We start from the raw sequence: 24,928 nt of genomic DNA, 5'->3' as shown, positions 1-24,928 counted from the left end.
AAAAAAAAGAAAAAAACAACAACTGATTCCAGATACTTTGTATATCTGTATCCAGGTGTCATTGTGGTAGCAGTGACATTAATTGAAATGAAATTTTTCCTCCTTAAAATTTGTCACAATACTGATGCATGATAATTTGAATGAAGACATACAAGAATTGAGAAGTGAAAACCATACTACCTTTTTATAAAATTGCACAGTGTGAAACTAGTCTTTAATATGAAAAGTTTTCAGTACTAGAGGAGGTAATGAGTGGTCAAGATATATTCCAGTCTATTTTATGTACATGGGGAAAAATCTGTGCACGCATAACAATTAATCAGTGATTTGGGAAATTATTGTAAAAAGATTGCTTTGTTAAAGATTAATGCCCAATCGTATTATGTTAACAAGTTTTTAATGTAATCTGACATTAGTAACAGCTCTCCAGTTGAGAGGTAAATCAGGAGAAGATTAAACGTTCCAATTCTCATTTCTGGACATAAAAGTACATAATGTATACATTAAAAAACATGTATGGCTGAGAAAAATAAACTATGAGAAGTGGGAGTGAAGATTAAGAGAGCTGCATGCAGCTAGGTCAATAGGAAAACCATAGAAAGTATTGGTAGGTGACTATCACAGCACAAAGACATGCTGAAATGTACAAACACCTGGGAAGCTAGAGGGTGGTAGAAGATGCTGCAAGAAGGGATGAATATGTGCTTTGTATAACATGTGGACATCTTGGCAAGTGGGAAACAGGCAGTAGGATAACTAGTGGCAAGAGATGCAGTTTTACTCCACTTCACACAGCAAACACTAAGGTCATGTTTTCTTTAAATCAAGGCAAATCAAGTAGATACTTCTACAGACAGGCTATGGGACACTTTTCTGGGCCCTTGAGAATCACAGAATAAACAGTGAAATAGAGGATAATATAGAATAAGTCAGTTAATGTTTCTGTATATTTTGACAATGATTAAAGTGTCAATGGCTGTACATTTTTCACTACAATACTGAGGAAATTTGAAGCAGGAGAAGAGAAAAAAAAAAAAAACCGGCGAAGAAAAAGCTGGAGAGAAAATGAATAGCAACCTATTCACCCTATTAATCCTACTTCTATTAATTCGCCCTATTAATACTACCTCTACCCGCACCCTGCTTTTGAGTAAATGCCACGTGTCATATATGAAATAAGAGGAGTGTCAGTGTCCAGGGATGTAGGATCAAATGGTAAGGCAGGAATTTTCATTTAGGGCACATCAGAGAAAGCTATAGTTCAAGGAATTCAGGTTCTAGTCAGCCTTTTCTGGGGCTAAAGATTACTCATAGAATGACGCTAATTTACCACATTGCCTTGGATGGTCTCCATTTCAAGGTCATAATCTAAAACAATATTTATGCTCACTTTAACTCTTGCAAGTACCTCATTTGGAAGATAAATTATAGGCTCAACGTAGCTTTGAGGTTATCGTGGCTCATGTGGACACAATGACTTGGAGGAAGGAGTGCAGTAAAATGGCAAGTGGATGAATTGATAGAAGTTGGGCACTGGCCTCCCTCCCACTGTGTGTGTGTGTGTGTGTGTGTGTGTGTGTGTGTGTGTGTGTAAGAAAAGCAAACTGATGGGCATGGTATAGGGAGGTAAGAGATTTTGAAACTGTGACACTTGAGAAACAATTAAAATATGCCATTGTTCTTCATAGAATAAGGGTAGCTATTAATTTATTTCCAGAATAACAGTAATATACCATATAAGTACACCTGGCACTTCCCTGAGCACTTTACCTGTATTATACATTTAACCTTCATGTGAACCCTAGGAGATAGGTACTAATAGTAGACTTATTTTCTGGAGGAGGAAACTGGAGCAGAGAAATCTGATTTTCCAAGGTCACATGGTAGTAAATGGACAGACAATATGTTAATGCAGGCTCTTTGGAGTTTCAGCAGGATCTTTCAAAAATAACTTCTTAAGCACTGCTTAGTGTTTATTCAGCATTGATGGAAATGTTCCACCATGTTGTTCAATATGATAGTCACTAGTCACATTCAGTGATTGAGCACTTGAAGTCTGGATACACTGATTGAAAAATTGAAATGTAATTCTACTTCATTTAAATAATTTTACTTTAAGTAATTAAATATGCTAGTGGTTACTGTGTTAGACAGGGCTTCTCTAGAAAAATGATTTATTAATAAGAAAATAATACATTTTGTGGGTTTAGTTGTTTACTCATGACATATCCCACATTATTAACTCAGAAACTTCAGTTATCTGTATGTCAACCAGATAAACCTTTTTTGGGAACAGAATATGCTTTGTAGATTATGATGACATATCAAAACACCTTTCTATGAATTTATCTATTGAAAATATTTTTGTTTTAAGCACATACTTATGGGAAATTTATATACAATGGTTGGACTCATATACTTTACATTGAAATGTTTATGTTTCAAAAATCTATACAATTTTAAAGCCTATTTTTAAAATTAGATAATTTTTTACTAATTAAATATAACAATTTACACTGTATAGTAGCATTTTTTTCATTCTATCCTAACAAAGTCACAAACTACAAAATTATGATTTTCCTCTGGGTATTCTTAAAATATAGTTAATAATTAAAAAGTAAAACATCTTTATTCATTTGGAATATACTGAATAATCATTTGATTAGTGCCTTTTACAACACTGGGATGTGCAAGGTTAGTGTTGGGTTTCTCTCACCATCCTGGAGTGAAGTTTTATTTTTATTTTATTTTATTTTATTTATTGGAGTATAGTTGATTTACAATGTTGTGTTAGTTTCAGGTGCATAGCAAAGTGAATCAGTTTTACATATACATATTCATTCGTTTTTAGATTCTTTTCCCACATAGGTTATTACAGAATATTAAGTTGAGTTCCCTTTGCTATACAATACGTCCTTATTAATTATCTCTTTTATATATAGTACTGTGTATATATCAATCCCAATCTCCTAATTTATCTCTCCTCCCCCCTTTTGACTTTGGTTACCATAAGTTTGTTTTCTACATCTGTGACTCTATTTCTGTTTTGTAAATTTATTTGTACCATGTTTTTTAGATTCTACATATAAGCAATATCATATGATATTTGTCGTTCTCTGTCTTAGTTTGATAATCTCTAGGTCCATCCATGTTGCTGCAAACGGCATTATTTCATTCTTTTTATGACTGAGTAATATTCCATTGTATATATGTATTACATCTTCTTTATCCATTCATCTGTCAGTGGACATTTAGGCTGTTTCCATATCTTTGCTACTGTAAATAGAGCTGCAATGAACATTGGAGGTGCATGTATCTTTTCAAATTATGGTTTTCTCCAGATATATGCCCAGCAGTGGGATTGCTGGGTCATATGGTAGCTCTATTTTTAGTTTTTTAAGGAACTCCATATTGTTGTCCACAATGGTTGTACCAATTTACATTCCCATTAACCATGTAGGAGGGTTCCTTTTTCTTGGAATAAAATTTTATATGTGATGATATTTTACACATACTGACAAGCTAGAGAAAGATTTCATACCCAAATCCATCTGAAAACTATTTGTTATTTATAACACTCTTGTACACAGTTCTTCCAGTGTTGCTTTTGTAATTGTTACTGTTTTTGTGACTGCTGAGTTGTTTCTTTTTTAAGTGATAGGAATCAGGAAATCTAAGATACAAATATTTTATTATCAAATATTTTAAATTTTTAAAAATTAATTAAAAGTTTGCTCTTTTGGCAATAGCCAAAGGATAAAACAAGTGAAAAGTGGTTTCTATAAAAATATGTACTTCCCATTCCTATGCAAACTGTACATATATTCATCAGATATTTAACATAGCTTTCTACTGTTTGGGGGAAAATACATATTTTATATATTCATGCATATTGAATATATAAATAAACCTTTGTTAAATGAATGAATAGCAGAATAAATACCATGTTACCATTCAATATTAGTGTAGAATAATTTTCCTGCTAATGATGAGGAAAATTTGTTTCATATTCTGTGAAGTTTGAAATGAGTACCAAAAACATAGCTGTCATTGAAAAAAAGATAATTTCATTTACATACTTAACGCTGAAGACATGAATATTGGTGGAATGTTTAAAATAACATACTGTGGTATTGTCGTATAATAGAATATTACAAAGCAATAAAAATAAAATTACTGATGCACTTAAATTATAAACATTTATTTGTTTTTTACAATTAGGAGAGTTGCTAATAGCTCATAGTAGTAGAGGCAGAGCTACTAAGCACACAAGGAATAAGATGGTACAGGACAAAGCATTATCTGGCCCAAATATTAATAGTGCTAAGGTTGGCAACAACTGGTCTAGATATAAGAAGGTCAATTATTAAACTTCTAGAAAACCATTATAAGAAAAAATATTTACCTTGTGTTAGGCAACATTATCTTAATAGGATGATAGGCAGGAACAATGAAAGCAGAAAAAAAAGCAATATTGACTTCATAAAATATAAAAAAGTTTCGATCTTCAATATACACTGTTCAAATGAAAAGGGAGATCCAACCAAAGATTAGGAGAGAAGATTTTTTAAAAATATCTAGCAAAGTACTCGCAATGAAAATTTATGAAGAACACTTAGAGCTCACAAACGTGACAATCACAATTAAAATTTGATTTAAACAAATAGCTAACCCAGAGATACACACACAAAATACCTACTCACAAAAGATGCATGAAAGCAGTATTATTTAAAGAAATGCAAATTAAAATAACAGTGACATATCACTATATCTCTAATAAAGTAACAAAAATTAAAGACTGAACATACCAACTGTTAACAAGGGTGTCATGTGTAATAGCTGGGACTCTTAGCCCTGCTGTTAGGAATCTAAATGGGGACAAATGTTTTGGATAAGAAACTGGAAGTTTCTTGAAGCGATAAGAACATATCTACCGTAACTATTCCAGTTCTAGGTGTATGAGCAGAAGTAATGAAAACATATTTCCATACAAAGACACAGACACAAACGTTTGCAGTAGCTTGATTTTAATAGCCATAAACTGGAAACAACCCAAATAGCCAATGAGTGATTACATAAACAAATAGGGGTGTATGCTAACATGGAGCATTGCACATCACTCAAAAGAACAAAGTAGTATTGTTGCACCTAGCAACATAAATGACTTTCACAATAACTGTGCTGAGTAAAAAGAGACAGACACAAATAGTTCATAATTTTTATTCCATTATTATTAAATTATTAAACTAAATATAGCCATTTTTATTAAAGTGAGAGAAATCAGACTAGTGGTTACCCAGCAACTATTTTAGCTAAAGACATCTAGAAACTGAAGAACACAATTTAAAATATAGCAATACCTTTATAATATCTTTCCAATATGTAAGCTTTAACTATAATTAAGTAGATATTACCAAGATTTTGCAATCACTAAATTCTAAGATACACACACGTATGTGTACGTGTGTATATACACATGCACATATATATACATATATATTTACAATTATTTTTTCTGATATAAATAGTTATGTCATGTTACTAATTTGGGGGGAATATGTATGCTAAATAGACTAATGAAGGTAATGGGCAGAAAATTAAAATTGCAGTTCAAATAATAAAAATAAGCATTTTCTCCTGAAAACATGGGTTCAACTTAATGTAGTATATATTAATGATGCCTCTTAAAATCAAATTTATTCCTTATTATAAAGCAATGAGCTATGAAAGGATTTCCACTTATAAATGTTATTTGGAAATGAGATGGACACAAATAAATAATTTGATAGATAAATAATGAAAGTATTGAGGCTCAATTAAAGACTTTCAGAACTTACAGAATTATAGAGATGAAAATACCAAATGCAGGAAATCAATTACACTGCTTTCTCTTCTATCAGGTGTTTAATACTCTAGTTGTTTGAGAAAGGCCAATATGCATGAAATATTTTGAAAATGGAAGTCATATACAAATATGAGGAAATTATCACCATTCTCTTTTAAATATTCAGTCCTATCTTTAATGAGATTGGGTGTAAGAGCTTAAAAGCCTGAAGTTTTTCCTGTGAGAAGGAACTGTTGTCTAATGAAAGGGATTAGTAATGTGTAGAATATTGTACATGTGAAACCTCATGTGAAAATCTTCAAATGAATGGTAGAAGAGTTTTGGGAAAGTCCAAGGTCAGTGTTGTGAGGATAGTCTATGGAAGCCTTATTAGAATATTCCTTGAAATAATGAGCAGTAGACTATTCAGTTATTTTTGATACAATATTAAAAAAGAAAGTTATAATTGAAGAAGGAAGGATCGCAAGAAGGCAAGTGGATGGCATCTATATTGCTGTACTGTACAAAAATACATCCATTGTTGTATTGGTGTAATGCACACAGTTAACATTGATAAGCAGACAGTGTTATGATATGAATGTACCAAGGGTACAACAGCTAATGATGGTAATTTTAGCAAATGCAAAAGCACATACACTGCAGTATCTTTTAAAAAGTTTATAACATGGTACTATTTAAATAAAACACTTATTGGAGAAAATTCAGGCTCTCATGGTTGCCAATTTGCAGACTTGATGATTCATAGACCTGGTGTACTTTCTGGCTTTCTGCATTCTGGTGTGTAATAAGATTCTCTTACTTGCCTTCATCTGGTGGGGTGGAAATATGTGACTAGTTCTGGCTTAAGAGCTGGTAGCAAAAGATATATGTATAAATTCCTTCTAACTGAGGTACTTAATTGAGGCAAGAGGGAAAACTGGGTAAAGGTATACAGGAAGTCTGTACTCTTTGCAACTTTTTTGTAAATCTAAAACTATTTTGTGACAAAATTTTACTATTTTTTTAAATGTAGCAAATCAAATTCAACCGTATATAAAAAGATAATTTATCCTGACCATCTCAATAGGTCCAGAAAAAACATTTGACTAAATTCAAAACTATGTTCTTGTGACAAAATCTTAGCAACATATGAGTAAAAGGTATTTCCCTTTACCTCATAAAAAGCATTTATATAAAACCTACAGCTAACATCATCTTTAATGGTGAAAGGCTAAATGCTTTTCCCCTAAGATAAGGAACAAGCCAAGGATGTTGACTCTCACCACTTCTAGGGTGGTTGTAGCCAGTGTGTTAAGGCAGGAAGAATAAATAAAAGTCATCCAGGAAAACAAGTATTTTTATTTTCTATGTAGAAAATTGTATTAAGACTACAGAAAAGCTACTAGAACTTATGAGTTTAACAAATGTGGTAGACAAGAACATTTTTGTGTTGATTGTGATGTCAGTCAAACCCAGCCTACCCTTTTATTTATGTATTTCCCTATTTATGAAGTAGACCATTATTGCTATACTACTGCTTGTCTTAGCTGATTCTTTTCTCCTAATGGCTGTGTATTCTGTCTCTAAGTCAACCTCTCATTCTCTCTCCCTTCCTCACTCACCCCTCCTTCCCTCTCTTTCATTCTCTCTCTCATTTTTCTATTTTTCATATACTCTCCATATTGATCTTATTAAGATATCTTATTGTGACTTTTAAAATGGAAAGGAAGTTGAGCTAAGAGAAAAATTCAAGTGAATGAACAAGACCCTTTATTACAAATTATCTAAAACCTTTCAACCGTGAGGGCTTTTTAAACTTATACAGTTAAAATGACTTGTAAATTGCAAAGGGTTAGAATCTTCAATTTTTAAAAAATTGTTTCAACTTATTTTAAGATCAATTTTCATTTTATTTATATGTATATAACAATTTGAGAATTTTAATTGCAGAGATTTAATGTTAATGTATTCTCTATGCTTTGCCACATTTTACTTGCTTATATGGAAAAACTATCATGTGTTGTTAAGAATTGTTAGAGGGCAATACTGTCATTGTATTAGTTTAAAATGACAGGTGCTACTTTGCAGGCTTAAGATACCATTGATTCATTTGGAGCTTATGTTGTTATATTAAAGTGGATATTTATCAATAGTATTAATCAATATAAGTGCAATGTGGGGGTAGCACTTAATAGAAGCATTATAAGTTCTCAGAAATATAATAGCTAAAGAAATATAGATAGAATATTAATAAATTTGGTGATATATTTATTGTTTATAAAAAGCAAAATAAAGAGATAAAATCTCAAATGTCAAAGTCTGAGTATAATAGAAATACATAAACATAAACAAGAGTAAGTGTACCCTTTGAGGTAGTTTGTGTAACCTATGAAGTGGGTTCACCTAGAGTGCTCCAATGTTACATGTTCTGTATAGATTAATTGTTAATCTATAGAATTGGAGCACAAGTCCTATGATTTCATAGTGTATAAGAAATATTAAAAGAATGTTTGAACCTTATCAAGGTCAATACAAATAATTGTATTGCTAATTCAGATAACGTTAGGTGGTTTGTTATATTCAAATTTATTTTTTAAAATGTCCATTCTTTCAGAAAGTAATTTGTACAGAACACAGTGAGTTAGCTCTGCTTTTCAACGTATTGTTGTCACACTTTTAATTAGAGGATACTCGTTAATCATACAAAGAAATCTTTGTATTTGTTCTTTGAATGGATTACAAATAAGTAGTGAACATTCTGGAGGTCATTATTTCCAAATTGCAAAGAATCAAGCAATGATTATCAAGGTACAAGTGTGCTTGATAACACAATCAAGAATTTACATAATTCATTACGATCTCTTTATCCAGGAAGATGTAATGATAGCATGCAGTAGGGAGATAAATTATGGAAAATTGTCTGCTTACTGCTTCATACATATTTAAAAGAAAGATTATTTTTCTGATAAACCAGGCTCTGCATTTTCAAGGCTGTTTTGTGCAAAGTTATTATGCTCCTGTTGTTATACACCTTAATGCTCACCTTGATCTCAGTGCTCGTATTTAAAAGCATCTTTATTAATATTGTTACTTATAGTGTATGTATACATATGTGTATACACACACATATGTATATAGTAGTTTTTTAAAGTTTAAAATGATCACTAGTCACTTTAAACTTTTTTTTTATAATTTTTTGCCTGTCTTTAATTATTGCCACGCATTCTAAAATTCCTTTAAAATCTTCAATGGAAAACATAATGATGAATTTAATAAGGCAGTTGAAGTTTAAACAATAGTGTATAGGGGTGATCATTTGTATTTTAATTCCAGCTATAACATTAGAAACCTTTGCTATTTTACGCTAGCTATTTCTAATCTCAAATTAAAATATGAAATAAAAATTAAATGTATAACTTCAAATTTGATTAACACCATCCCACATTTTTGAATATAATTAATGTTTTACTAAAAGGAAGATAATATTATTTTTCATGGATATATATCAAATGTCAAATAGTAAAAAATGATGAAACATTTTCCAATTAGTTAATTATATTATAAAGGCTTTGTTACTGAATAGTTTCTTATAAATATGTATATTTCATATTTGATCTATTGTTTTGTACAACTGATATCTCCTAAGATAGTATGTGCACTAACTTGGTTATAAATCAGGCTGGTATAAAGAACTAAAACCACAATAACAACAATAATAATGTTATTTTTCTTAATTAATTTTGTCCTCGAAACAGATTTAAACAAGGGGTTGTCTCTATATGATACCTGAAAAGATTTAAACCACCACCCAATTTTTCTCTAGCGATATCAGTTCTTCCATCTGTTTTGCTTCTTTTGGTAAATTATCACAATATCTAGACATTCTTATCAATCAGAGATCTGTTGGATAGCCCCAGGTCATCTCACTTTCCTCAGTATTTCATGGGATCAATCACTTGGCCAACTTGATCCTGTTTGTATCTCTTGACCTTGTCCACTAAATTCATTACCTTTTACTACTTTTCTGAGTTCCCATGTTGTTGGTGTCCTCAAATCCTATGGCCCTGCAACTAGAGATATACTTCTAAAGATATATTTTTACATGACTCCCATGCTTGAATACTCCAACAATTCTTTCTTGTTCTCAAAACAAAATTTAATCTACTTAATGTAGCATCCAACAACTTTATGACCAGAATGCCTCTTTAGTTTTTTCTGCTTTATACTCACACTCTGTTCTCTGCTTTGTCATCCATGTCTCATTTTGTCACTGTCTCCTCCTTGGCATGCTTGCCCTTCTTCCTGTGATATTTCTAACTCTGTTTTACCTAACAGCTGGAACTTTCCCCTTAGTTAATAGCTTTGACTTCAAATCCTCTGGTAACCTTGAGTCCTACAATCTGGACAATAATGGTCAAAATCTCCATAAGCCTTCAGAAGTCCCTATATTTCTATCGAGAGATTATGTCACATTTTTGGAATGCTTGTTTTTCATTCTACTCCACAAACAGATGCAAATATTCTATAAAGTATTAGGAGCCTCAAAGTTAAACAGGAGCTCATTAAGTGTTGTGTGAGTGAATGAGTCGAAGATAAATTAACGGAGTAACTTATTACTGTCTTCCCTCCTTTCTTTCCTGAGTAATTAAATCTTAGTGATAAGAGCCCTTAAAATTTAGTGCTAAGATGCATGTTTCCAAAATGAAAGGAAAATTCTCTTCATTCTGTGATCCATATTCTCTTCATTCTGTGATCCAAGGTGTGTTCACTTTGTCAAACAAACTAATAAGCATAACGGACAGTCCATATTGAGAAGCCAAGACCAAGAAAGTTTTTTTTTTTTGAGTAAATGAATAAAAGAGAAAAGAATGAATGAGATACAGGAGCAGAAAATGGAGTTGTGAGATCCAAATTAAAACATGTATGCTTTGGGCTTCCCTGGTGGCGCAGTGGTTGAGAGTCCGCCTGCCGATGCAGGGGACACGGGTTAGTGCCCCGGTCCGGGAAGATCCCACATGCTCTTCCCACATGCCGTGGAGCGGCCGGGCCCGTGACCCATGGCTGCTGAGCCTGCGCGTCTGGGGCCTGTGCTCCACAACGGGAGAGGCCACAACAGTGAGAGGCCCGTGTACTGCAAAACAAACAAACAAACAAAAACATATATGCTTACAAGAGAGTAGATCTTAAAAGCTCTTGTCACAAGAAACAAAAAAACATATATGTCTAAAAGTGTGGTTATGTATGTTAATTAGAGTTACTGTGGTGATCATTTAACAACATATACAAATACTGAATCATTATTTTGTAGAACTGAAGCTAGTATGATATTATATTTCAAATATGTATCAATTAAAAAACGAAAAAATATATGCTTACACTTGAAGAAGAGTCTTAATGTTTCTTCTGATTGTGGCTAATTTCCGGAAATGAGATAATCTCTAGTCATCCAAGATGGAAGACTTGGGTGACAGCTCTGTATTTTAAACCTGTTCTGCACTCCTCAGTCTTTTAATCATTTTAACAAATTAAATAATGAATATTGATGGGAACTACTTAATAAGGTAGTGAAAACCACTTTATATGTATGAAGTACCTTACAGGGTAGTCTCGAATGAAATACATTTAAAGAGTAAATGTTTTTCAATGAAAGAAATACACAATCTTGAAAAGGTATACCATTCAACCAGAGTACAAAAATAGCTACTGAGCTTTATTTTTCCCTTCTCCTTATTTCTCTTTGTATACCTTATGCTGGTAAAAATTAAGTACTTTCAACCTTTTTATTACCCCTCATTTTATGAAAAATCATTGAAAAAGAAAGGAAGAGACAAATCATAAATTTAAAAACAGGGGTGTGTAGCAAAAACAAAAGGTGGGGGGGAGATGAGAGATAAATCAAAAAAAGGAAAGGAGACTCAGAAAGAAGGGGTAGAAATTAAGGACTATGTGAATATAGTTGTTGCTAAATCATCATTTTCTAATTTATTTTAATATTTTAAAAATATAGTAATTATGTTTTATAATTTTTCTTCAAAATAAGAGTTTAAAAAGTAAGTGATTGAAGCAAGGCATAAAATAATATATCAGCATCCAAAATATTTACACAACTTGTCATTTTTTTCTAGATAAGCTTTGTTCATTTACCTTCAGAAAGTAGACAAGTGGGATAAAAATAAACTGAACAAAGCTGTTGTCTACTCTGCATTAACACTGCTCCCATGCTAGCTGAGGCATATGAACACATACTGAGATGAAATTGAGGATGTTCTGATTGGCTTAAATCCACTTCTGCATTAGCTGGTTGCATATCCTTGTGCAAAGCGTATCATGGGTACTTGGTGTCTAAAGAATGCAACTGGACCAGACAAACCAATTTTTTGTTGTTGTGGTTAGAATTTAGAAATATATATCACTGCTGTAAGTTAGAGAATGTTGAAAAAAATCTTATGGTTATAATTTAGTTATTTCCAATGTCTTTCAAAGTCATTCCTGCACTTCCAATGGTTTACTTCATACAAGTATAGCATAGGTTAATATTTTATTGTTTAATTGCCTTAAAGCTAAGAAGCTCTATGGATATTTATCCACTTTAGATTTTTAAATGTTTTTAATATTGTCAAAGCAACATGATACCAATGAATGATTTAACTTAAGAAAGGTCAGTACCAGTTGGAAAGAATTTTAATAAATTATTTTAAGGAATAGCTGAACATTGTCTAATGCACAAATTGTCCAAAAGCATATGTGACATCTAAATGTGACTTTCTAAATAAAGGAAACATTTTTGCAGACACTATAAATTTTAGAAAAGAAATTTTGATAAGCTTAAAGATATTTTATTTAATGAAAATTAGAACAACACCTGAAACTACATGCTTAAATTAATCTTTGACTATCATAGTGTATATATATATATATGTGTGTGTGTGTGTGTGTGTGTGTTTATAAAAGAATGCTCATCCAAAAAATATGCAGCCAGATAAATCCTTTTGTAGATGAATACTGCAATACGCCATACATTTAAATAAAAACAAACTTCAATGTAATAGGAAGAATTGCCCAGTAATTTAATATTTTTCATTGCTAGAATGACAATTGAAGACTTCTTGGTTAAACAACTGATTGACTACTAAAGCTATTTCATAAAAATTATCAGTAACAGTATAATGGTAGTACCTTTTCCATTCATCAATATAGCAGAATTTAAGAGTAATATCTTTTTGCATTCTACCATTTGGTTAGTTTTTGTTTGTTTGTTTGTGGTACGCGGGCCTCTCACTGTTGTGGCTTCTCACGTTGCGGAGCACAGGCTCCGGACGCTCAGGCTCAGCGGCCATTGCTCACAGGGACCAGCCGCTCCGCGGCATGTAGGATCTTCCCGGACCAGGGCACAAACCCGTGTCTCCTGCATCGGCAGGCAGACTCTCAACCACTGCGCCACGAGGGAAGCCCTTGGTTAGTTTTAAATAAACTTTTTAGAATATGTTTTACTTTAGTGCTTTTGTACAGTTGGACAGTTGATTCTATTAAATATAAACTTCTAGTTAATTTTGAGGACATTTTATGTTTTAGAAAAAAAGATGGAAGGAGGGGAGAAGAAAGAAAAAAAGTTTGAAACATATGAAGTCACTTTCTTTAAGAAATATATAAGCTCTTTTCTCAGGAAAGGGAAACAAAAACAAACATAAAAAATAGGATTATATCAAGCTAAAAAGCATTGCACAATGAAGGAAACTATCAAGAAAATAAAAAGGCCAAATAGTGAATGAGCAAAGATATTTGCAAATGATATATCTGATAAGGAATTAATATCCAAAATGTACAAAGAATTCATACAACTCAACATCAAAAAAACCACTGCCACTATGAACAAAAACAATTAAAATATGGGCAGAGGATCTGAATAGGTATTTTTCCAAGGAAGACATATAGATGGTCAACAGGCACATGAAAAGATGTTCAACATCATTAATCATCAGAATAATGTAACTCAAAACCACAATAAGATATCACGTCACACCTGTCAGAATGGCTATTATTCAAAAGGCAACAAATAGCAAGTGTTGGCGAGGATGTGGAAAAAAGGGAACTATAGTACACTGCTGGTGGGAATGTAAATTGGTGCAGCCACTATGGAAAACAATATAGAGATTCCTTAAAAAAATTAAAAATAGAAATACCACATGATCTAGCAATTCCTCTCCTGTTTATTCAGAAAAAACAAAAACACTACTTATAAAAGATATATGCCCCCTTATGTTCATTGAATCATTATTTACAATAGCCAAGATATGGATGCTAGCTAAGTGCTCAAAATAGATGAGTAGATAAAGAAGATGTGGTATGTAAATATAAAATGGAATATTACTCAGCCATAAAAAATAATAAACCTTGCCATTTGTGACAACATAGATGGACCTGGAGAGTATTATACTAAGTAAAATACAGCAGACATAAAGTGACAAACACTGTGTGAATTTACTTATATGTGCAATCTAAAAAACAAAACAAAACAAATAAACATACATAACAAAACAAAATCATAGATACAGAGAAAAAACTGGTGGTTGCCAGAGGGAAGGAGGGTGGGAGGAGGAAATAATTACATGAGGGAGATTAAGACATACAAACTTACAGTTGCAAAATAAATGAGTCACAGGTATAAAATATACAGTATGGGGGATACAGTCAGTAACTATGTAATATCTTTTTTTATGGTGACATATTGTAACTAGACATCATGGTGAATCAGTTTGAAACATATAGAAATTTCAAATCACTATATTGTATAATAAGAACTAACATAGTGTTATAGGTCAATTATATTTCAAAAGCAAACAAACAAGTGAACAAACAAATAAACCTAGAAAAAGAGATCAGATTTATGGTTACCAGAGGTGAGGGGTGGGGGAGGGAAAACTGGATAAAGGCAGTCAAACTGTACATACTTCCAGTTATAAAATAAATAAGTACTAGGGATGTATGTACAACATGATAAATTTAATGAACACTGCTGTAAGTTACATATGAAAGTTGTTAAAAGACTAAATAAATCCTGAGTTCTCATCACAAGAAAAAATTTTTTTAATTTCTTTAATTTTGTATCTACATGAGGTGATGGATGATCACTAGACTTACTTTGATCATCACTTCATGATGTATATAAATCAAATCATTATACAGTGCTGTATGTCAATTATATCTCAATGAATCTGGAAGATATATATATATATATACTGCACATATATAGTTTAAGCCTTAAGTGGCTGTTCATATGACTAATAATACATTTCTTTAAAAAGAATAAGTTGAAATGAAATTTAATAAATAACTAGACATATGGAGATTTGTTTTAGTGCCCTTTTAAAATGAGCTATTAACATACAATGATCACAAAATAGAGACTATAGAATAGTTACAGGTGATTAACAGATAAAAAATAGCATGAAGACAATTTTAAGTATAATGCTTATTGCTCTACTCAATATTTTAATTGCTGTTGACTGAGTGAAATCTGTGAAATAAAATCTGAATGTGATTGACATATTATCTCCAATTAATGCTTAATAAAGTGTTGCATTAGCAAACACACCTATGCAGACTTGCCTTTAATATGAATAGTAGCCATAGCACCATAGTTTAGAAATGATTCTAAGTTAATATGAATTATGTTAATATGTAGTTATATTTATGTTTAACAAAAATCAACATTATAGATAAGATATGAGTCACATTCTGTGGTATTTGGGGTGACATGTGAGGAAGCCAAATCTTTTTAACCCACTTTTTTCATTATTTTAAGAGCTCTTTTGATGCCTTGCAAGACATTTGGTACCATCCAAACAGTCCATAAGACATTTGGTCCATGTCAAAAAGTCCTTGATATTTGGTCCTGTCCAAAACCATATGGCACAGACCAAATATTCTCATGGACATTCTGGACAGGGCCAAATGGACCTGTGAGTAATAAACTTCTATTTTACTTTCCCTTGCAGTTTTTGTTGAACTGTGGCTTAACATCCCACACCCCACTCACTCGGGTCTCCACTTAAGAAATGTTAAATTAACAAAATTACAACAACACATAAAATGTAAATTTGGTTCAAGAAGAAATAGGAAACTGGAATATCAATAACCAGTAAAGAAATTAGATGTTAAGCAACACCCCTTTCAAAAAAAATAAATTACATCCAACTTATATTTTTATTAGTTAAAACACATTAAATCTCTATTTCATTATAGAAAATAAGAGCAGCAAACATGCCCACTTCATTTTACGAACATTTGGTACCAAACTGGTACCAAACTTTTGAAAAGGTTAATAGTATAGGTCAAGTCACTTATTAAGGTCAATAAAAGTAAATAGGAGAAATATTAGCTAATTATAATAAACTGTTTAAACATTTGGCAACATAACTAAGTAGACTTTATTCTAGAAATGAATAATAATTTTACCCCAGAAAATCTATCAATGCAATCAAACACCTCAGTGCTGCCATATGAGTACTGTCTTTGATTAAGGAGCAGTTAGAAGAGGCAGTCCAAGTAAGTCCTCATGGCCTTTGTCACTTATCCACATCATTACTGACCTGTATTTACCCTTGTTTTGATATAAGAAGCCAATATTTATGCCATGAAGTAATATCATTTCCCAGCAATTCTTTAGCAAAGTATTTGACTCATATAGTAAATGTGGAGATCATGCCATGAGCTATTATTTGATTCAAGGGAAGAATCAATATGCCAATTTTAGAGATTAAAATACTATGTGGTATCTTGGGGCACCCAGGGCACTTCTCCACTATATTCTTAATCTATAAGTAGGAAGTCTTCTCTCATTTAAAATTGCCTGCTTTAGCACTAAAACAAGAGAGAAGAGTTAAGGATTAAAAGCCCGTCAGTCTTGGAGATAAATCCCTTTTGTTCATTTGGAGAATGATTACTTGTGTTTACAGAGTATCTTAATACAAATAAAATAAAATAAAACAAAATAAAATAAAAACAACCCTTCTTTTTCATGGAACCTAATAATAGCTAATTTGTATTAATATATGTATCAATACTTACTCATCTGTAAAGCAAATGAGTAAGTGTATATTTTGAGTACATAAACTGATCAATCTGATCAATTAGAATTCTAGATTACCCCTTAATAGAGCAGTTATAAAGTAATAGAGAGGACAATTAATGCTAAGAGGCCACAGGGAATCTAGATGTGATGTCTAGTACTGATTGAGAGAAAATTGACATTGGCAGATACACTGGAAAGTATGGTCAGTATGTCCAAAATACCTAATTCCCCTCTTCTATACTCCATTAGATTGTAATAAATGTCAACAAAAGCATCAAATAACTTTCTGGATGTTTGATATTATTCTGTCATATTGTATTCATGCAGCTTTACATATCTAAATTACTTTTTTGGTCCTGTTTGCTTCCATCTGCTCAGTTAGTCCTATTTAAGTCTCCTAACAGTTATTCTATTAGATACAATTCCTTATGCTCAAAATACACTAAACTTTAATTTTTTGTTTTCAATCATATCTGCATTTTCTATCAGATTACTAAAAAACAAAAAGCAACAAAAGAACCCTTAACTTTTTTAACTACTTTAACAAATCATTCCATGTATTAGGCAAGTTTTGGCAAATAAAGCAATCTGCTATGCTTGCAGAAGCAATAAAATGTGTCAAAAAGATGCAACAAAATTTCTGCGTGATTTAACATCTAATAGAAAGGAAAAAGGAAATGCTAATTATTTTATGCATCAGATGAGAACCATCATGCTGAAACCTGAAGGAAATATTTTCAGAGAACATTCAGTTTAATAATATTCTCCAATTCAGTGGTTTAAGTTGAATTCTTTCTTGGATGAGCAGAATCTTCTCGGACTAAACATTATATTTAGTTTAGTGTGAAAATTGCATATTCAATTAACTTGGATTTATTTTTACCTCCTTTCATATACTTATGAGATTCTACAAATACTAATTTTATATTTGTCATTAAGTATTTTCAATCACATACATCCCATAGATAAACTGGGTAAATTAAAAGTGATTATTGACACTCTTCTGTCTTCATTTCTTGATAATATAATGAGATTCTATGATTTCCTTTAGCACCAACATATGATATGGAAGAGAGGCTGAAATTTCCTAAAATAATTTTCAAATTATTTCTGTCCTAATGTAATTGCTCCTGTAAATGTAATGCCCTGCTAGTTTATTGATCACAGTTATAATGTGCTTTTTATACTCCTGCACTGTTGACTACCCTTCATTGGTACATTAACTTACACCATTTAAAACTCATTTTCTTTTCCCTTAACTCTGTACTAATAAAGTCTGACAAAGTTATGAGTTCGTTAATATCCTTTCCTACCAACACGATTCCTGATATTGCATAGTAGTTAGGCAGATGGGCTAGGGAATTACATACATCTAGGTTCACATTTAAATGCTACCATTTTTAAATTTAGGAAGTTGAGTAATTTAAATTTAGTTAAATTTCATAGCAACTGATCACCTCACTTCACAAAGGATAATTAGAATATATTATCCCACGTTTTAAGTATTATATGTGTAATATGTGAAAGTTATTTATCCTAGTCTTGGCTATAGTGAGTCGAGTTACCTTCTGGGTGATGTTGTAAGCCATTAGTATTTGTGCATTTGGTCATCTGAGCAATATGATAGTTCTTGTATATTTTAATGAACAAAGAATTAAAATCATCTATGTATGGTGTCTTTTTTTTCTTATGACTTTTTTTTCCATCATTCGATTTACTTTCATAGTTATTAAGTTAAGCTTTTGTTCCTGGTGGTATGACAAGGTAAACTTCTGTTAATGTAAACTTCACTTTCAAATTATCATTTTATATAGTGTATGTAAAATAACCATTAGGCAATTCCCATTTCTATGAAATCCAAAACATAGAATATCTTTTAGTTTTCTCATGTAGTTAGGTAATTGGAAATCCTTACAAAATGTTTTTAGAGTGAACAAAGTGATCCATGGTGATAGTGACTTAATATGAACTGAAAACAATATTTTCTTCAATGACAGTTTAGACATCAATTATTGAGTATACATCAAATAAATGTTAAGCAATTATAATAGCTACTTTTCATAAAACCCAAAACCCACTCATCCTCTCAGGCTCTCAGAATTAGAACATGCGCCATGGCTTAAAAAAATGCTCTGTATTGCTCTTGAAGGGAGTTGTCATCACTATAAAAACATAAAAATGCAAAAAAGGAAATTATTTAAATTAGAAGTGGAAATGACCATTTCCATCATTTTTAGTTTCTCTTTCTCATATTTCTAGCATTATACTCTATCTTTTGTTTAATTTATAGGGAAGAAGCCACTTAGGCATGATTCATTTGATATTTTTGGAAGTTACTACATGTGTGAAGACCCTCAGAATTTGAGCAGTCAAAACTTGCTTTAAGTTAACTTCAATGGGTGTATCACCCCTGTATATCCTAAAACATCTTTTAACTGTGTATTTCTGTTCAGCCCGAAGTATCTATGACTATGGTTAGCTTCTTTATTTGTTAATTTTCAGCTTCTCAATAATCACAGGCACTTTTAACATGATTACACAAAAGACTAACTCAGCAATTGATTCAATAGGCATTAATGAGAGGTTATTAGAGACATAGTGTTCTGTTATTTGATCTTTGTTTTAAAATATATTGATTCTAATGGAGGCAAATGTATTGAGTAGAGGAAGAAATCTCAGGCACATATTTATAAGGAAGAAGCAAAATTTTGAATAATAATTCAATTATAGTTGAAAAGCTATGTGGATAGTTTTCTGGGGAAGTGAAAATAGTGAGCAGAGTTATCAGTTAATGAAGAGTATCAACTGTCAAAATATAAACACAAAAAACATTGTTTCTATTTGTTTACTTTTTGTAGATTATATGTTTCTACCCTAAGAACATTAACTCGTTAATTTATCTTTATCATAATTTTCACACATTATACTCAGTAGTGATGTGATAAAGTCTGCATAAATATGACTTCTAATACCAAAAAAAGCCTTTAGGTTTATACAAGACAAAAAGAAGTTGATCTTCCTCTAGTAATGTGGATAATATTATGAAAATTACTACTTTTAATGAATTTTTATCACCTGTATTTCAACTGACTTCTGTTTTGTAATAACATTAGAGTGACATAAAACAATGTCACTTATTTTTCATGTACATTTCTCTAAGTTGGCTGGTGTAAAGCTCATCCAGGTTGGACTCAGCTGGCTTTGGCTCCAAGATAAAAGGTGGAGCCAACTCCACTAGAGACATGTATCATTCTCCTTCATCTAGAAGCTACCTGAACTAGGTTAATCTCATGACAAAAGGTAGGAGAAAAGAAGGAAAAGACCATACATACAGAGGCATTTCAAGCTTTAGCTTGAACCACATCTACACCATCTCATTGGCCAAAGGAAGTTACATACCTGCATCTAGCATCAATGAGATGGAATAGTACATTTCCCCCCGCCATGGAGACTGAGGATGGGGAAAAAGAGTGCTTATTTGCTGAACAATAATTGTCTACCACAATCTGTACAGGAGTGATGATAATAATTTCATAGTGCTGTGTAGAGGACAAGAGCTGTAAAAGTGTAATGAAAATTTAAAGTACTAAAACATGTGAGGATATATTTATTAATATTTACTATTAATAGAATGCTAAATGTGAGCCAATATGATCTATTAGTCAGTTTAGAACAAAAGATAACTTATTCAGTTATTTTGTAAAATGTCTTAGTTGGAAATGAACAGATAGGACCTGGAAATACATAAAACTTGGTGAAATAATTATTTTCTTAATGAGAATACAGAACTAAAAAAAAAGTACAGAACTGATTTATTGTTTATCTCTATAAACAGTAGTCTACAGTAATTACTCTCAAATTAAGTATAATGCTAATAACATTAATTTAGATAGATAGAAATGATACATGACAGATAGTCATTGTTATTAATCAGTGTGATATTGTAAAACCATACATAAAAACATGCTTGAGACTATTTTTGCAGTTTTTATTTTATATAATATCACTTTTAATAGTGAATTTTATAAAAATAGTGTAGAATGATGAAAAATCATGGCAATACCATCAATAATTCATTTAAACTATAAATGTATTGAAGTCATTTATGAGCTACATAATGTATTTTAATTTCATTATCTGTGTATAGGTAGGAAGTTAGTGTTTATAATGGATAGTTCACAAGTGAAGAAACTAAATTCAAGATTTTGTTTATTGCCCCAAATCACCCATCTTATCAAAGAAAGAAAAGCATTTCTCCATTGTTCATCATGACATTAAAATGATACTCTTGAAGATGATACCTCTTTTGACAGCTCTGTCAATTTCAGATCTCTCCTTCTCTCCCACTGAGGTATAGCTGTTATCTGTTTGGTGAGTATATTTACTGATATTTTCCCTAGTATATCTACGTGAACATGTTTATTTACTTTTATTTTTTATTAATTTATTTTTTTGGAATATAATTGACATAGCACATTAGCTTCAGATGTACAACATAATGATTATATATATATATATATATATATAATACACACACACACACATATATATATATATGTATATATATCCTTTTTCAGATTCTTTTCCCTTATAGGTTATTTCAAAATATTGAGTGGAGTTCCCTGTGCTATACAGTAGGTCCTTGTTGATTATCTATTTTATATACAGCAGTGTGTATGTGTTAATCCCAAACTCTTAATTTATCTTCACCCCCTTCCCCTTTGATAACCATAAGTTTGTCTTATATGTCTGTTGATCTATTTCTGTTTTGTAAATAAGTTCCACATATTAGTGACATATGATATTTGTCTTTGTCTGGCTTTCTTCACTTAGTATGATAATCTCTAGGTCCATCCATGTTGCTGCAAATGGCATTATTTCACTTTTTAATGGCTGAGTAATATTCCATTGTGAGTGTGTGTGTGTGTGTGTGTGTGTGTGTGTGTGTGTGTGTGTGTGTGTACCTCATCTTTATCCATTCATCTCCCGATGGAGATGTAGAAATCCATACTAGCAGTTTGTGTGTGTACTTCCTTTTCCTCAATGTATATTATAGTTTAAATTTAATGTATTCTTTGACTTTAGTTTATATATTTTATACATTTAGTAATTTTAAATATGTATATATTTAAATTATTTCAATAAGAGTACATTGCTGTATTGTATTTCATGATATGGATGTACCCTAAGTTTATTTAATCAGTTTCTTACAATGTATATTTATGTTTTCTTATATTCACTATTAGGAAAAAATGCTTCCCCAGGCATTAGTGTACATATGTTGTTAAGCATACATAAAGACAAATCTTTAGAGAATTAACAAAGTAAAGTAATTGCTAAAATATAAGATATACATATTTTTATTGCAATCTTTTTTTTCAAACTGCTTTCTACAGAGCAATTCAATTTCTTCTCTCAACAACAGTTGGCATTATTAAAAGCTGATGGTTAAAAGATGCTAATAGTATTCTAACCTGCATTCTTTTTCATTATTAATGAGAGGATGTACCCTTTTACTGACCATTTTTATTCCTTTTTCTTTGGCTCTATTTCATAATTGCTTCCCAATTATTTAATTGAGTTGCTTTTATTTTCTTTGTAGGAAATGTTTATACATCCTGGATATCAATACTGTGTATGTTAAACATGTGGCAAATGCTTCCTTTCAGTCTGTTGCTTGTCTTTTAACAATATTTATGGTGATTCGGAATTTTAATTTTGATATAACTAAGTTTATCAAAGTAGACTTTATGACTTTTGCTTTTTATGTCTTTTTGGTTTTTTTCTCTCCCATAGTCACAAATATTGCATACTAATTTTATTCTAATTCTTTTAAGATTCTTAAAGCATATACTGCAGAGTCAGAATCTTACGTTAACATCCTAATATTGCTATTTAGTAGCTTTATGACATTTAGCAAGAAACATAATCCCTCAGTACTTCAGTTTCCTAAATTACAAAATTGGAATTATAATAAAAAATAGCATGCATGTTAATTGTGGTGATTAAGTGACATATTAGAGGAAAATATACTCACTTATCATATCGTCTTGTCTTGGAACCTTAAAATCTGTTGTGCAAAAAATGTATGGTTCTATTTCTGTATCTGGGAGCTTAATTCTTTCCATTTACCTATATGTCTAGCTAAGGTGACCAACTGTCTCAGATAGCTCTTGAATTTCATTTCAGTGAACAAACTTTGGGTTGCTAGTAAATAGGAACATGCTTATTTTTTTGTGTGGCTTCGTACGCTTTTTCCTTATTAAACTGAATAATTCTAGTAGGTTTTGTTTATGTTTTATAGATTCTTTGGAATTCTCTATGTAGACTGTAATGCTATCTATACATAAAGATGTTATTTTTCTTTCTCTCTAATTGATTTGTTTTATGCTTGATAAGTTTGTGATTCATATTTAAATTACTTCCGTGGTTCATGAAGCTCTGTCCATGACTTAATTAAAGCTTTCCAATACATGCTTATACCTACCTATAAGCATTTGGAAAACAAGCAGTCAATCTATCTCTGAATTCATCAATATTAACTTGACATAGTGTTCCCAAAGCTAAAGCACTGCTAAACATATGATTACATTCCAAGTCTTCAAAAAATGAGAAAATACATTATTACTCAGTGTACTTTGAAAATATAGTTGTTAGTTAACATTTCCCTCAAAAAGACTTGGTAGATAAACATAGCTAAATGAACACATAAATATGATTCACTGGTATCTTAATTATATCACTATGTATAGCTGTAGATATGATTTTATATATTTTGACAGACTAAGAAAAATGGTAAACCTATGCAAGGTTTATTTTAGGCTGAAGGACAATTATATGTATTGAAAATATGTAAAAATTGCTTTGAAAGTACATAAATCATAACATTTTTATAGACCATGAATACATTTTGAGATATTAAAATTTGCATTCTATATATATGTAAAACATGTTATCTGTGGTAACTAAGCTAGATACTGGATTTTTAAATAAGATCTTTTTCTCTTCTTTTTTAAAGTGCTATTGTTGGCCAGCAATTCATTGGCATATTTGAATTAGTTATTCCCATAATTTTGTAACTATCAAAACATTTCCTACAACTGAAAAAAATGCCAATTTTTTTACTATGATATACAGGGAAAGATTGGTTAAACTATTTTCAAAATTTCCCTCAAAATCATGTGGGCATTTCCTCTAATTTTTATTGTTGATTTTCAGAGTCTTCAGTTCATATATTAATGCCCTATTCTGTGTCATGTACTGGTGTCCTGTGCAATCACTGCTTTTCAAAATAGCAATAGTTATATCTACAGATTGATTATGCCTTTATAATTATAGGATCAAATTAAAAAGAAACTTCCTTAGTTCATGATTTGAAGCAAAAATAATATTATTATTTGTTCCAAACTTAATCATTGACTTTGGGATAAATAGAAGTGTCTAGATACACATTATCAAAATAATGCATTATTTTGATAGTATATTACAACTTTTAATATTTTAACTTCATTTGTAAGCTATAGAGTGAATTAGTTACTACTAACATTAATATCACTGCCCTATCCTATGTGGTATTATTTTTCACATAATTATATAAAAAGTAATTCTGCCTTGTAAATGGAATAATAGCAAATCATTTAAAAATATTCATTAAGACAAAAAATGTATTTCACATATAAGAACCATGCTCAAAATGTTTTAATAAACTTGATATAATACATATAACATGTATATAAATATGTATAAATGAAGGCATTTCAGAGGGGAAAAAAAGAATATGGAGCATATGCTTGAGAACAGAAAACCACATTTTTTTATCATGGTGTCTGCAAAATTATACCAAATAATTTAAGTAGTTACTTTATTTATGAATAGTGATGAAAAAAATTATAATCACTTTATAGAGTTCAAGAAAAATCTATTCAACAAGAGAGAATTTTTTTTTAAACTTTGCTTATGTCTCCTTATATAATTCTTTGGTAATTATGCCCACATTTGGTTAAATACACTGAAATCTGTCTACAAAACCATAG

This window comes from Delphinus delphis, chromosome 18 (genome assembly GCF_949987515.2).
Source record: "Delphinus delphis chromosome 18, mDelDel1.2, whole genome shotgun sequence".
In the NCBI taxonomy this organism is placed as follows: Eukaryota; Metazoa; Chordata; class Mammalia; order Artiodactyla; family Delphinidae; genus Delphinus; species Delphinus delphis.
Note: the sequence above shows the minus strand (reverse complement) of the source record.